Source organism: Amblyraja radiata, chromosome 9 (genome assembly GCF_010909765.2).
Source record: "Amblyraja radiata isolate CabotCenter1 chromosome 9, sAmbRad1.1.pri, whole genome shotgun sequence".
Classification (NCBI taxonomy): Eukaryota; Metazoa; Chordata; class Chondrichthyes; order Rajiformes; family Rajidae; genus Amblyraja; species Amblyraja radiata.
The window spans coordinates 39892570-39907963 of record NC_045964.1 but is presented as its reverse complement, the minus strand read 5'-3'; the positions used below and the strand labels follow the sequence as shown (position 1 = coordinate 39907963).

The window sequence follows — 15394 nt, the reverse complement described above, 5'->3', positions numbered from 1 at the left end:
AGTGCTTGTATTTTTGCCCTTTGTAAATTTTGATAATACAAAGGTCCAAATTGTGTGGCTGGAAAAGCAGCCACTTCTTTGCCAATCACCCTTGCTACCAATCTGATAGATGGTTCACTGATGTCAATGAGGTTGTTGCAGGCCTTAGTTAAGACTGTAGCCTTGTCCTTTGGTAAAGTTACAGACATGTGAACTGAGTCAATAGTGAACCCCAAATAATCCATTATGGTGGAAGGCGTTAGTTTAGATTTAACTGGATGGATGATAAACCCCAGTTTCTCAAACAATTGTTTGGTAGCTGATACAGCTAGTTTGGCTAATTCCAAAGCTTAGCCCACAATCAATATGTCATCTAGATAGGCCATGATCATATGTTTTTGTTTCCGAAGAAACGCTAGGGCTGGCTTCAAAATTTTTGTAAACAGCCTGGGGACTGATGTTAAACCATTTGGTAGAGCTCTATACTGTCAATCCTGCCCCATCAAGTTGAATTTTAAATAACGTCTGTGATCAGTCCGTATAGGCACTGAATAGTAGCATCTTTTAAGTCGATGCTGGCCATGGAGTAGCCTGTGGAAATCAATTATTTGGCAGTAACAAAGGTTTCCATTTTGAAATGAATATACTGCACAAATGTATTCAATTTGGTCAAATCTATGATGATGCGACAACCACCATCTTTTTTCAATAACCCCCTTAGCGTGGAGTCTCACCAGTTCAGCATGTGCTTCCAATTTTTATTTTCGTGAAAGTACGAACGTTCGGTTCATGCTGAACTGGGGCTATTTTTGTGCACAAATTCAATGGTATATCCCTGGATACTGTTTAGGATATAAGTGTCTGTTGTTAATGCACTCCATGACTCCCAGAAGAAGTGTAATCTCCACCGATATGTGTATTATCCACACTTCCTATAATTTGTAAGGGACCAGACCCACCTACCTCCATGGTTACCAGTGGAAAGTTTACTCCTTCCTGTGTAGTCTTCGAGGAGGTTGAGGCCAGTGTCTGGGTTTGAGGTTTTGCACATTTTCCACGAAGACCGGTCTGGACCATGGCCTAAATAAGACCGCTGTCCTGTATGTCCGGCCTTTGAGCTTTCACCAGCTTCTGATTGTCTTGCTCTGCTGGTGGGTGCGTGAGGGTGCTGTTTTTGAGTGCAGGAGGTCATCTCATCGAGCTCCTTCTTTCTCCTTCCTGCACCCCTTGCACACTTGTTGGTTGTTCAACAAACCCCTCTTCAGGGTCAGCCCAGAATTGACCCCCAGTACTCCCCTCTGACGAGGGAGATGCACTGTGCAGCCCTACGTAAGGTGCCGCTGTGGGTATTTTGTATAACCCATGGTGACTAGACTCCATCTCCCGGAGTCTGTCACATTGGAGCATCTGCTCCATAAGCCGCTCCATTTGGCCCCAGCAACGCTGGTCCCCGCGGCATTTCTTGCAGTCCGACTTGTCAGAGTCAACGGCTCTGTTCCGTATAGCCTTCCCGCCCGGCCGTGGTGTTGATCTGGCCGGCGTGGGTGCCAAGTCGGGCACGGCTGATCCCACTCACGGTGATCTGGTGCCGTCAGCCGCTGCTAGCTGCCCGCAACTCCGTGGTTCTTTCCAGCCAGTGCAGCCCTTGTGGTCTCTTGTCCATAGTTTCCCCTGTGAAAACAGCACGGGAAACAAAAAACGACCACAGAGTAATTCCCTTACCTGTCGGTCTCGGTTTAAACTTGCCGCTGCGGGGGAACGCTCCCTCCGCATAGTCTTCCTGCCCGGCCGTGTTGTTGATCTGGCCGGTGCGGGTGCCAAGTCAGGCACAACTGATCCCACTCACGGTGATGCTGGTGCCTTTGGCTGCTGCTGGCTGCCCGCAACTCCGCGGTTTTTCCCAGCCAGTGCAGCCCTTGTGGACTCTTGTCCATAGTTTCCCCCCGTATGAACCAGACACGGGAAACAAAACACGACCGCAGTAATTCCCTTACCTGTCGGTCTTGGTTTTTTTTAAACTTGCCGCTGCAGGGGAATGCTCCCCCCGCTGGCCGTTTCGATTTGTCAGAGTTAACGGCTCTGTTCTGTGTAGTCTTCCCGCCCAGCCGTGGTGTTGATCTGGCCGGCGCGGGTACTAAGTCGGGCACAGCTGATCCCACTGATGGTGATGCTGGTGCCTTCAGCTGCTGCTGGCTGCCCGCAACTCCGCGGTCCTCCCCAGCCAGCTTTAGACGCAGCCCTTGTGGACTCTATTTTTGTCCAGTTTCCCCCTGTAAAAAACAGCGCTGGAAACAAAAAACGACCGCAGAGTAATTCACTTACCTGCGGTCTCGGTTTCAAAATTACCGCTGCGGAGGAACGCTCCACCCCGCCTGTCGTTTCGCAATGCGTGAAGCGATATGACACGCATGCGTCCTGGCGGGTTCTTCACGTAGTCACTCACGTGACTCCGAAGTAAAATTGCATATTTGTTGAAGTTGAACATGAATGGGAATGTAGAATAAGTTTAGATTCCTTTCATTGATTTCCATTCGTCAGAAAAATTGATTGTAAAGTAAATTGGAAACTGGACAGCATGCACAAAATTGTTCATTATTACAGTGGCAGCATGTTTATTTATTTTTTTACTTGCTCTGTTAGGACTCGTCCTCTGCTTAAGTTTGCTCTGTAATTATTTTTCATTGGCTTCACTTGTACTAATTTATCTTAGCTACGAGCAGAGGAATAATACTCAAAGAGAATGGACTGAATTCACTTTCACTCCACAATGCATTTAAATGGTGGGGTCAGGACTCCAGGGAGGTTGAGAGCAGCATCGTTGATGCTGGTTGATGTCGTAGCTCTTCCTCTCCCATTCAGAGATCAAAATCGATTTGCACTCTTACATGAGAATAAAAACAAACTATACTTCAACTATAATATAAAAATCTATTTTCGGACCTTATTAACTGAATTGCCTGACCCTTGCCCATTGCTGCAAAGCAGAGATAACCTTTTTCTCCAAACAATAAAAAGTGTAAATCTTGTTATTGAGCTATAGAAAATAGATTCCATCTGCCAAGGCCTAGCAGCAGATAACATATCTCAGCTGGTATGTTTAAATCAAGTGGTACAGCACTTTCTTAAACAGTTCCTGCTGTGTGTGTGCTAATGTGATTTTCCCATTAACTGGTTTGGATGGTTGAAAGAGGTGGTACTATTCAATTAGGATGCAGCAAATCATTATTGAATAAACCAAGCAGGATTAATATATTTTGAGAGGACAAAGGGAGGTATTTGAAAGGAGGTTGCAATAAAACATGTAAGACAATTTCAGAGTGAGTTGAAGGCTGACAAGAGTGGATACGCCATTGGAACGAGAGGGGAAAGTATTTTAAGAAAGGGGAACGGGAGCTGGGGATTGGTGGTTGGGAGGAGAAGGGGTGGTGGTTTGGGTTTGGAGAAGCAATGGTGATGGGGAGGGGGGGGGGGTGAGAGTGAGTGGAAGAGAGTTGGTGTGGAAGAATGTAAGGGTGGAGGAGTGCAGGAGTTGATTGGTGAAGAGTAAGCAGAAGTTTTGAAGAATGGAGGAGGAGGAAGGGTGGAGGAAGAGTATTTCAAGAGTGGAGGAGGAGTGGGTTTAGTTTAGTTTAGAGATACAGCGCGAAAACAGGCCCTTCGGCCCACTAGTTCCGCGCCGACCAGCGACCCCTGCACATTAACTATCCTATACCCACAGGGGACAATTTTTACATTTACCAAACCAATTAACCTACAAACCTGTACGATTTTGGAGTGTGGGAGGAAACCGAAGATCTTGGAGAAAACCCACGCAGGTCATGGGGAGAACGTATAAACTCCGTACAGACAGCACCCGTTGTCAGGATGGAACCCGGGTCTCCGGCGCTGCATTCGCTGTAACGCAGCAACTCTACTGCTGTGCCATCGTGACCAAGTGTGGATGAAGAGCAAAAGAAGATTAGAGGTGGAGAGGAGGGGGAGTGGAAGAGATTATCCAGAGGCCAAATGAAGTGGATGGTTGGCAAGATCCAAAGAGAGTAAGATATACACTGGGAGAGAGGGATAGGATGAGATTGTGGTACAAGAAAAGAAGAAAGACTGAGAAAAAGATGCACGAGGATGAGGCAAGTAGTGATAGTAAATAGGCTAGGACTGAAATAAGATAGGCATAAAAATCAGGGAAGGGAGCAGAGGAGATAAGTATAGGGTCCAGAAGCATCTGTGGAGGGAACGGATAGATGACGTTTCGGTTTGAGACCCTTCTTCAGACTGATTGTAGTAGGGGCAAGCAAAGAAAGGTGGGTCTGAGACAAAGCCTGGCAATTGACAGGTGGATACAGGTGATGGAGTTTTATTTGGCAAATAGGTGTAGTATGTGATAAAGGTTAGAGGTGAATTGGAGACTAAATAGAGTTAGATCAGGAGGGAAAAGGAGGATTGAAATGTAAAAACAAAAGGATGGGATTTGTGTGGAAGGGATTAGTGAGGGGTGAAGAGGGGGGCATAATATATACATGCCCAATAGTTAGCTTGGACTTGGTGGGACAAAAGGCCAATTTCTGTGCTGTGCACATCTGGCTATGAGAAGAGTGGCCAGCAGAAAGGACAAGGTGCAAACGCAGAAATAATGGATGGATCATAAATGAAAATGGAACAGGTGTGGCGGCACCTGGTGGTGAGCCACGCGCAGTATGAACCCTCGGCTCTGGAGGGAGGAGTCAAGTGTCACGGTGACAGGAGGTGCAGGTCACGGGGCTCCCCGGGGAGTATATAGGGTCGGGCGACACCCGTGCCCCGTGGTAGGAGTAAGGAGCTGTACTAAGGAAGAATAAACATCAGTTCCTTGCACAAACCTTGTGTCCTGTGTTATTCCTGGCTGGACATCTGCGTGTCCCCTCCACATTGGTGACCCCGACATCCAGAATTGTCATTCTGGAAAATAAAATGCACCCCACTGGTGCCCAATGCACCGTTGCCGCCGACCAGGCCGAGGTGAATGCCGTGGCCTTGGAGTTACCAACATTCTGGACCTTTCAGCTGCAGGTATGGTTCCGGCAGGCCGAGACCCAATTCCACATCCACGGGGTAACGGTCGACAAGACCCATTACCACTACGTTGTGAGCTTGCTCGACCAGGAAACGATCAGTTCCTGTGGATTGGAGGATGGCTAATGTTATCCCACTTTTCAAGAAAGGAGCGGGAGAGAAAACGGGGAATTACAGACCAGTTAGCCTGACTTCGGTGGTGGGAAAGATGCTTGAGTCAATTATTAAAGAGGTAATAATGGGGCATTTGGATAGCAGAAAAAGGATTAGTCCAAGTCAACATGGATTTATGAAGGGAAATCATATATGCTTGACTAATCTTCTGGTAAAATGGATGAAGGGGTGCCATTGGATGTAGTGTATCTAGACTTTCAGAAAGCCTTTGATAAGGTCCCGCACGGGAGACTGGTGACTAAATTTAGAGCACATGGTATTGGGGGTAGGCTGTTGACATGGATAGAAAATTGGTTGGCAGACTGGAAGCAAAGAGTAGGAGTGAACAGGTCCTTTTCAGAATGGCAGGCAAAAAAGAGCTACATTGACTTAAAAACAAAAATGTTACATGTATATATAGCTCTGACATTCGGGAATCTGGTTAATTAAGTGGTGGGATTATTTTCCTGTCCTAACTGTGCCTTTGCTTTAACTGGCGTTTACATCCATTCCATCCCTCCCTCGCAAAGATGTGAGATTTCATTAAGAGCACACTTGGAATAATAGATGCAAACAGCATGTAAAGCGTCTCTTCCATGCGCGCAATACATGAAGCCAATGAAATGAGACAACTGTCACACCAAAGATAGACACAAAATACTGGAGTGCGGGTCGGGCTCCGGGGGTTGGGGGGTGGAATCACCCTGGTGTGGGGATTGGGGTCCAATGGCAGCACATCGCGGTCAGTGACTCTGGGTGGGCGGAGAGACTAGCCTGTCCCACACCTCTGCTCCACCCATCGCTGACGACACACAGCCCGTCACAGTGCGGCCACATGGGGGAGACGAGGTGGAGGGCGGCTGCGGCCATGGGAGAGTGGGGGCTGTCCCGAAGGATGCGCTCCTTCAGCCACTTACAACTTGGTGCTCGGGTTCAGAGTGCCCAGTCACCTATGGCTTGTGTGGGGAAATGACACCAACCCTCTCATCTCCACCTGCCAGTGATGTGATGGACGTGGCGGTCTGGACCAATTGCTGACAAGTCCCACCCTCCCCCCTTCCCGACAGCTCCACCATTCAACAGCATACCATCCCCAGTCGCATGGGTTGGTGGAGCCAGCTCGCCTCATGGCCTGAATGGACGAGTTGCCGTGGGTCCTACTGGGAATTCAGACCGCCCCAAAGGAGGATTTATCATCATCCTCAGCAGAGTTGGTTTCTGGTGCTCCGCTCACTCCCAGGGAATTTATCCCAGCCGCTGATGGGTTCCGGGAGCCGTCATCTGTGTTGTTGCGCTTGCGGGAGAGGGTCGGCACCCTACTCCAGTCCCGACGTCTCATCATGGGATGGCTCCATTCCAGGTGCCACCGGCGCTCGCGAACAATCCTTACGTCTTTCCGTTCCGCGAAGCCCACAGATCGCCCTTGCAGTGCCGATATGAGGGTCCATTTTGGGCCCACAAATTTAATTTCGGACATGGGGGGCCGGCAAGAAACTGTGTCTGTGGCTCGACTGAGGCCGGCCCATTGGATCTGAGCGAGCCAGTACAGGTGGCTCAACCGCGCCGTCGGGGGTGTCCGCCATTCCAGGTTCCCACGGATTCTCCCAAACCGGATGGGTCCCCTGTGCGTCGGGGCATATTCACGAGGTCTGGCCGCCTATGGTTCGGGGGGGGGGGGGTCATGTGATGGCATCTGGGGAGCTCGTCTCTAGAGGGAGGAGTCAAGTGTCACGGTAACGGGAGGTGCAGGTCACGGGGCTCCCTGGGGAGTATAGAAGTTTGGGCAACGCCCGTGCCCCGTGGTTGGAGTAAGGAGCTGTACTAAGGAAGAATTGCACAAACCTTGAGTCCAGCATTATTTCTGGCTGGACATCTGCAGGTCCCCGCCACATAGGAATAGTAAGTTAAATAGAGGCTGTTTACAAAGCATAAAACTAAATAAATTGAATCTAGTAATGAAACATTATTTAATTCAGGTGCATCTGATCTGCACCTGTTAATTAATAGATCAAAGCTTCACTGGGGAAACTTGAGAAAATTCAAAGCTTCACTGGGGAAACTTGAGAAAATTCAAATCTTCACTGGATTCACAAAATGAATTAAGGATACAATTTTCCTTCTGGAAAATTAGTTACTTATCCGATCTTCACTGGGCAAAATTAATTAAATATCAAGATCTCAAGGGAAATGTTATTAAGGATTTCATATTTACTGTGGAAGTTAATTAATGAGCAGATCTTCACTGGAGAAAATGAAGGATTTAAGCGTCCCTTGGGAAAATTAGTTGGGTCTTCACTGAGGAACTAATGGAGAGATAAGATCTTCACTGGAAATTGTAGTCTAAGATGTGGCATATAATGATCCAAAACCAAATTACTTTTCTGAAAAGAAGAATAGATAGAAGAGGAAAAAGGGAATGAAAGGTAATCTGATAAGGGTTTGTAGAATTACCAATGATTTTGGTGGAATAGACTAAAATCACTCAGCAAAATCATTACTGACATACTGTGAAATGGTGATGAAGATAACATAACACCTCTCATCTTTCTCAACCTCCCTACATTTTCTTACAAAGGGACACTAGAAACTGCACAAGCTGGAATCCTGACCAAAACACAAAGTGCTGGAGGAACTCAGTGGGTCAGGCAGCATGAAGGAATGGACATACAACATTTTGGATTGAGACCCTTCTTCAGACTCCCAAAGGGCTCCTGATCTGAAATGATGGACTGAGCAGAGTCCACCACTTTTGTAATCTCATTCTATCCTGGGATTCAATGTCGCTGAACCAGGCTATAATGCAATCAGTCAATATAAAGTCATAGTCATAGAATCATAGAGCGATACAATGTGGAAACAGGCCCTTCTGCCCAACTTGCCTACACCGGTCAACATATCCCAGCCACACTAGTCCCACCTGCCTGCGCTTTGTCCATATTCCTCCAAATCTGTCCTATCCATGTACCTGTCTAACTGTTTCTTAAACATTGGAATAGTCCCAGCCTCAACTATCTCCTCTGGCAACTTGTTCCATACACCCACCACCTTTTGTGTGAAAAAGTTACTCCTCAGATTCCTATTAAATCTTTTCCCCTTCACCTTGAACCTACATCCTCTGGTCCTCAATTCCCCTACTCTAGGCAAGAGACTGTGCATCTACCCGATCTATTCCTCTCATGATTTTATGCACCTCTATAACACCTCATCCTCCTGCACTCCAAGGAATAGAGACCAGCCTACTCAACCTCTCCCTATAGTTCACAGCCTCTAGTCCTTGCAGCATCCTCGTAAATCTTCGCTAAGTATGCACTCTACCATACACCTGTAGAATTTCAAGGGACCAATTGTCGTCATACTGAATCTCCTCTATTTTCCAAGGAATTAGAGATGTTGATGGACTTCCATTATGGTTGCATCAATGTGCTGGGTACTAGGCAGATCTCCTGTGATATGGGAGATCTTGAGGTTGTTGCCTCTGTCTGGTTTTGTCTGGTTTTATCCTGCCTCAGTTCATCAGCAAGTGAAATCTTGTTTATACCTTTGTTGCTATGAGACTTGACTATTACAATGGTCACTGTAATCTTTCAGAAGGAATAATCTTTTTTTTTAACATTGCTAACAATAGGAATAACCTTATTCCTTTTATTTAGCTTTCTTATAACAAAAATGAAATTGTGTGAATTCCAGAAACCTGAAAATTATGTGAGAAGAACTTTAATACTTGCTAAACCATGTTGGACTCACTTTTATCGTCTTCAGATAAGCTTAGACACAGGGACATTAAATTATCTGTCAACTGATAACTGAGGATAAATCATGCATAGCACAGGTGAATCAGATCATCATGCATAAACACTTGTTAAACTTTACCATCTGACAATGGCCCAGCTGAACTTTGCCTCAGTTGAACAACAGAATCTTGTCTCACAGGACCGTTCACGATGTGTCCATGTGATAAACATGGACACGATCGCTACGAATACAAAGTAATGGTGAGATTTTCCACCAGGGCAGCACAGTGACATAGTTAGTGGAACTGCTGCCTTGCAGTACCAGGCACCAGCGTTAAATCCTGACCGGGCCCGCTCTGCATGGAGTTGGCACGTTTTCCCTGTGACTGTGTGGGTTTCCTTTGGAAGCTCTGGTTTCCTCCCACATCCCAAATTTATGTAGATTGGGAGTTTAATTTTCCACTGAGTGTGTGGATGAGTGGAAGAGAGACAGATTAATGAAAATGTTTGGAAAGTTAAAAAACTGAGACTCACAAAGAATCATTGTAAACGAGGTGGTTAATGGTCCACATAGACTCGGTAGCTAAGAAGAACAGGTCCTAGTATTATTGAGGAAAGGCTTCTGAAGATTCAGGCTTCATGTGTAATTAATTCAGTACATTCAAGACTGGGTGTCTCTAGCAAATGCCCAGTTGTGGTTCATGGTTCATTTAGAAGTTGGTGAGAATCTTTGTGAAAATGTTGCATCTACATCTCTTTCTCAGCCAATTGATTTGACCGGAAATCTCAGAATGGGAACAGGTCCCTCGGCCTACTGTGTCCCATCGACCATAAATTACCCATTCACACGGTATGCTATCCCTCTTCCTCATCCACTCCCTACACAACAGGGGCAATTTACAGAGGCCAATTAAATTGCGTATCTGCATGTTTTTGCGATGTGAGAGAAAACCTGAGCATCTGGGGGAAACCCACGTGGCCATAAGGTCATAAGGTCATGTGATTGTCGAATTAGGCTATTCGGCCCATCAAGTCTATTCCGCCGTTCAATCATGGCAGCTCTATCTCTCCCTCCTAACCCCATTCTCCTGCCTTCTCCCCATAACCTCTGACACCTGTACTAATCAAAAATATTTCTCTGCCTTAAAAATATCTACTGACTTGGCCTTCTGTGGCAAAGAATTCCACATTCACAGTCACAGGAAGAACATGCAAACTGCACGCAGTCAACACTCGAGGTCAGGATTGAACCCAGGTCTCTGGCGCTCTAAGGCAGCAGCTCTACCAGCTGTGCCACTATGCCACCAGGCCCGAACCGAATAGTGTGAGCTGCAATAGAATAAATGTAGCCAACATCACCACTTGATTAACCTGAGGTGTAAAGTAATGCTGCTGTCTCCATCCTGATTGATATCACATTCACCCACTGATGTTCTCAAGGAGCACATATTTATTAATTAATCAGAAGCCAATAAATTGTATTCCATCCGTTCTAAATGACTGGCATCCTATCCACCACATTAAATGTTAATTTCCCCCTACCACCAATGCAGAGTTGCTGTCGTGTGGACAATCCACTAAATGTATTGTAGTTATTCATCCAGGCTACTTTGACAGCAAACTCCTAAAATCTCTCAAACCTGGAAACTCTACAACTCGAAATGGGTGTTTGGAAACAACCAAACGACGGCACAGTGGTGCAGCTGGTAGAGAAACGCCAGTCACCTGGGTTGGATCCTGACCTAGGGTGTTGTCTGTGTGGAGTTTGCACATTCTCCCTCGACCGCATGCGCTTCCCCCCTAATGCTCTGCTTTCTTCCCACATCCCAAAGACGTGCGGCTTTGCAGATTAATTGGTGTCTGTAAAATTGCCCCTAATGTGTAGAGAGTGGCTGAGAAAGCAAGTTAACATAGAACCAGAGTGAATGGTCGGAGTGGACTTGATGGGCCAAAGGGCCTGTTTCTTGCAAACTCCACATACACAGAACCCAAGGTCGGGATCGAACCCAGCTCTCTGACACTGAGACAGCAGCTCTACCAGCTGCACCACTGTGCCACCCCATTATTGTTAATGAAATATTGAATTTAAAACATGTTGATTCACAGATTAAATTCACAGAGACACGACAAAGACATTTTATTCGGGAAGTAATTGATAAATGGATCCAAATTAGTTTGAATTCTTCCAGCAATGTACATTGTGTCCTGACCATCATTGAACTGTTCAATCAGGCAACACAGACTTAATATTTCACAAGAGGAATACAGTCACCCACTGCAGTAAAATAAATTGATCAGGTCTCATTGTGTTAAATTACAAGCAACTTTAATGAATGAAAATAATGAAATAAGAACACATTTACCATAGAACAGCACAACCTAGAAACAGGGACTTTGGCCCACAATGTCCATGCCTAGCATAACTCCAGGACTGACACTTATGTGCCTGTATATAATCCATATCCCTCCATTCACTGTGCCTATCCAAATGTTTCTTAAACCCCAGTATTATATCTGTCTCCATGACAACCCCTGGCATCATGTTCCAGTAACTCACCACCCTCCATCCCTATGTAAAAGACTTGCCCCACATATCTCCATTAAAATGACCTCGTTGTGAATGAATGAAAGTAATGTTTAGCCAACATTCGTCATTATGCTTTTATTCAACATGGTGTATTTGTAAGTAATCAGTATGATTAATAATGCATACACCAAAGTTAAATTTCCACGAGTAAATTATTTTCTTTAAGAGAGTATCCATGATATCCAAAAGAAAATAGAAATCAAAGCTGCTAATGATCCAAGTCTGAAATAAAAACAGAAAGTACTGAAAATCAACGCACCATTAATGGAGATGAAAACGAGTTTATGATTCAGCTTGGAGTTCCATTCTAAATTGCTTTTTTATCCAATTTATAAAGTGAATCACAGTAACAACCATTTCTGGTTCTTTAAACATCAGTGAGTCTATATATGTGGCTACTTCCTGCGTCACTCTTGTGAACCAGATAAAGATTTATCCGCCAGCTGCGTACACAATGATGCAAGTTGGTGCTTGACAAGTGTGGAAGAAGAACTGCAACCTTATTGTCCTGATGATGGGGCTGTTGTCAGGTTCTCCAGGGACAGTATCACCTGGAACACCTGCATCTAGGTGAACTTCTTAGCTCCTTTCCTTCATCCCTTTCCCCCCGTATTCAATATTCACCCCTCTCTAACACCCACCAATTACCAGGAGGGCATCTGAGCCACATCGTCTTCCAATCCTGCCAGTCCCTCCATCGGGCAGATTGTTTGGCCTCAAATCACTATCCCTGCCATGCCAGTGAGTGTGCAAATCCAACAAGAAGATTGCCGAAGAAGTCTCCATTCAACCTCTGACCACCTCCCCATCGCCATAATATTCACAAATGCTTCACTGTCAAGTGTCAGGAAGCCACTGATTTATCATCACTATCTATTCTTCCTCTCCTATCATTAGCCATAATCCGGCCTATTGCCAACCATGACCAACTCCTGAGCTCAATCCCAGAAGGGAAGGACGAGGCAGTGCAAATTTAAATGTGGGAACATGTAATGTCCACCTCAACCCTGGTTGTATCCGAACTTTGAAGGCCATCTGGAAGGCTATTTAGGAGCACATCCAGCACATTGTTCCTCAACATTTTCAGCAGTTACAAAGTGATCCTACCACTTGTCCCATTTTTCCCATCCCCTACTTATCTGCTTTCTGCAGGGACCACTCTCTCTGTGATTCCCTGGTTCACTCATCACTCCCCACCCATCATTCCCTCTCCTCAGGCACTTACCCTTCAATGATATCAGGCGTAACACATGAACTTTCGCCTCCTCCCTCAATATGACAGGACAATAACCAACACAATGCGATTCTACTCTAGCCCAATATGTGTCTGTAAGGTAAGCGGAAGGGCCGGTTTCATTGTTGTACTTCTCCATGATTCTACTGCATCAGTGTCATTACGGGATTATGGGGATGATCAGAGGTAGGGGTTATCAGAATAAATAATTGGTTCAGTTGTGCCACTCATTTTCTCCATGTGATGGTGTGCGATGGCAGAAGTAAATTAAGAAAACATTATTTTGAGTGAAAATCTCAGTAGTTCTGCTTTAAAAATGATCAGTAGACAATCTTATGCAAGCTGGAGAAGCAGATGGTATTGATTGGGGTTAATGCTATATGCAAAGATCGATTCCACAACTAAAGAAACAAGTTGTGAGAAGCAGTTTTCCATTTGCAACATAACAATTGAAGGTATAAATATATATAATCATTTTAGATGATATAGGTCAATAAATAATAATGTCCATTAATTAGTCTGGGTCAAAAATATCATATATTGGTGAATATGACAGAATAATTCACTGAGATTAGAATAGTTGTTGGCAAACTGAATTGATAAATTCTGAGAAGGTAAACTTTGAAGCAGACCATGATGAAAGTAATTAGGAAATATTTAAATTAGGTCTATAGGCCAAAAGATGTAAGAGACAAAGATGCATAATAATAATAATATAATAATAATATATCTTTTATTGTCATTGCACGTCAGTGCAACGAGATTTAGTGTGCATCTGGTATAAGAACAGTCAGAGAGTCATGCAGCAACTCTTCCATGCTGACTAAGATGCCACATTTAAGCTAGACCCATTTGCCCTTGGTTGGGCCTCATCACACTAAATTTTCCTATCCATGTATTTGTCCAAGTGGTCTTTTAAATGCTGGTATATACCTGTCTCTGCTACTTCCACTGGCAGCTTGATCCGTATACCCGCCACCCTCTGGGTGAAAAAGTTGCCTCTCACGTTCCTATTAAATTTTGCCCCTCTCACCTTAAACCTATGACCTCTGGTTCTTGACTCCCCTACCCTGGGTTAAAAAAAAACTTTTTGTAGTTTGATCGAAGATGGTGCCTGTCTGTGGCGACATGTTGCCAGCAGTACAGCAGAAAATCATCAAATACATTAGTTCTCAGCTTAGCTGTTTAAATGGAACAGCATAAACCAGCGATGCCACTGACAAGATGCTAATGCATTTAAACGTATTAGCGCTATTGCGATCCACCGGCAGCAACGGGCAGTAAAGGAATTTCCGACCTGGCGGAGCATCGCAGGAACAGTAAGTACACTACTGGAAACACCGGAGAGACCTCCATGGTATCTGGAGACGTGGCCGACAAGCAGAACTACAAATCAAATTGAAGCGCAGGGGGGGGCAGAAGGCGAGTAGTGGGTGAGGTGTGCGATAGAGGGATAGGATTGGAGGGAGGGAGGGAGTGACTGAGGGTAGGGGAAAGGAGAGGGAGGGAGAGGTGAGGGAGGAATTGGGGAGGGGAGGATGTGTGGGGAAAGATCCTGGGGGGGGGGGGTTGAAGAGGGAGTTTGGGGGGGATTGAGGGAGAGTAGGGGGTAGGGAGGGAGAAGTGGTGGAGGTGAGGAGGGAGTGTGCGGGAGGAGGGGGAATAGACGGAGAGGAGGGGGAGTGAGGGAGTTAGGGCATGGGGAATAGAAGACGTAGAGGGCAGTGTGGGGGAGTCAGGAGGGATAGTGAGGGAGATAGGGGAGGTGAAGTGTAAGGGATAGTGGGATACGAGGGGGGTAGGGAGGGGAGAGGAGTAATGGAGGGAGGGAGGGAGGGGGGAGTGACTGAGGGTAGGGGAAAGGAGAGGTGAGGGAGGGATTGGGGGAGAAGAGGAGAACGAAGAGGGAGGATGAAGAGGAGGGGGAGGGAGTGCTGGGGGATGAGGGGAAATGAGCTGCGCCTGTGCAGTTAGGGGCTTTGGATGAGTGGTGGAATATTGGGTTGGGGAACAGGTTGCGTTGGGGGAATGGGTGAGTGATGCAATATAGCATTGGGGAATGGGTTGCGTTGGGGGACCAGGCCTACTGTGTGACTGGGACCCAATGTGTCCCACTTATTCTTGTCTAGTACATAACTAAAACTCTCATCTTGTTATCTGCAGGTTTGTGTTGTACCTCTATATGCGCAAAAACGGTACACAATAGTGCTACAATTTTTGGGCCACCTTACTCACCACTCACTGCGCTGTAAATGAAACAAATTTTGTTCAGATTGATGGTATATTTTAAAACATATTAACATTTTAAAACACTAATTTAAAACAGCACCCCCAACCACGCATGTGTTCCCATGTGCGTCTTTACTGGCGTTGCAAAGGGCACCTAACAAGTCCTCAGCTGCGCCTGCGCAGTTGGGGCCTTTCCAGAATTCAGATCACCATCTTTATTTCATAACGGCGACACGGGTAACATTACTTCCATTTTATTGTTGCTCCGGGCCCGTGGGGATCCGCTGCCTTGGCGCTGGGCCTGGGGCTGTATCTGCTGGCAGCGGCGGCGGCTGGGTCCGGGGGCGGGGAGAGGCCACGCTGAGGCTGGCGAGGAGGCTGATGGCTGCTGTTACTGCTCTGGGCCCGCACAGCAGGCTGATGCTGCACCGAGCA

General features: G+C 46.1%; 1 long non-coding RNA gene across 3 annotated transcripts in view; it reads right to left on the bottom strand.

Moving 5' to 3' along the window:
• The window catches only part of LOC116977004, a 104239-nt gene that overhangs the window by 55156 nt on the left and 33689 nt on the right, over positions 1–15394 (bottom strand). Inside the window, exon 4 of one of the 3 annotated variants that reach the window (XR_004413096.1) lies at positions 11361–11718. The exons of the other annotated variants lie outside the window; for them this stretch is intronic. This is a non-coding gene — a long non-coding RNA (uncharacterized LOC116977004). Of the gene's footprint in view, positions 1–11360; positions 11719–15394 lie in introns of those variants that run through there. 3 annotated transcript variants of the gene reach the window in all.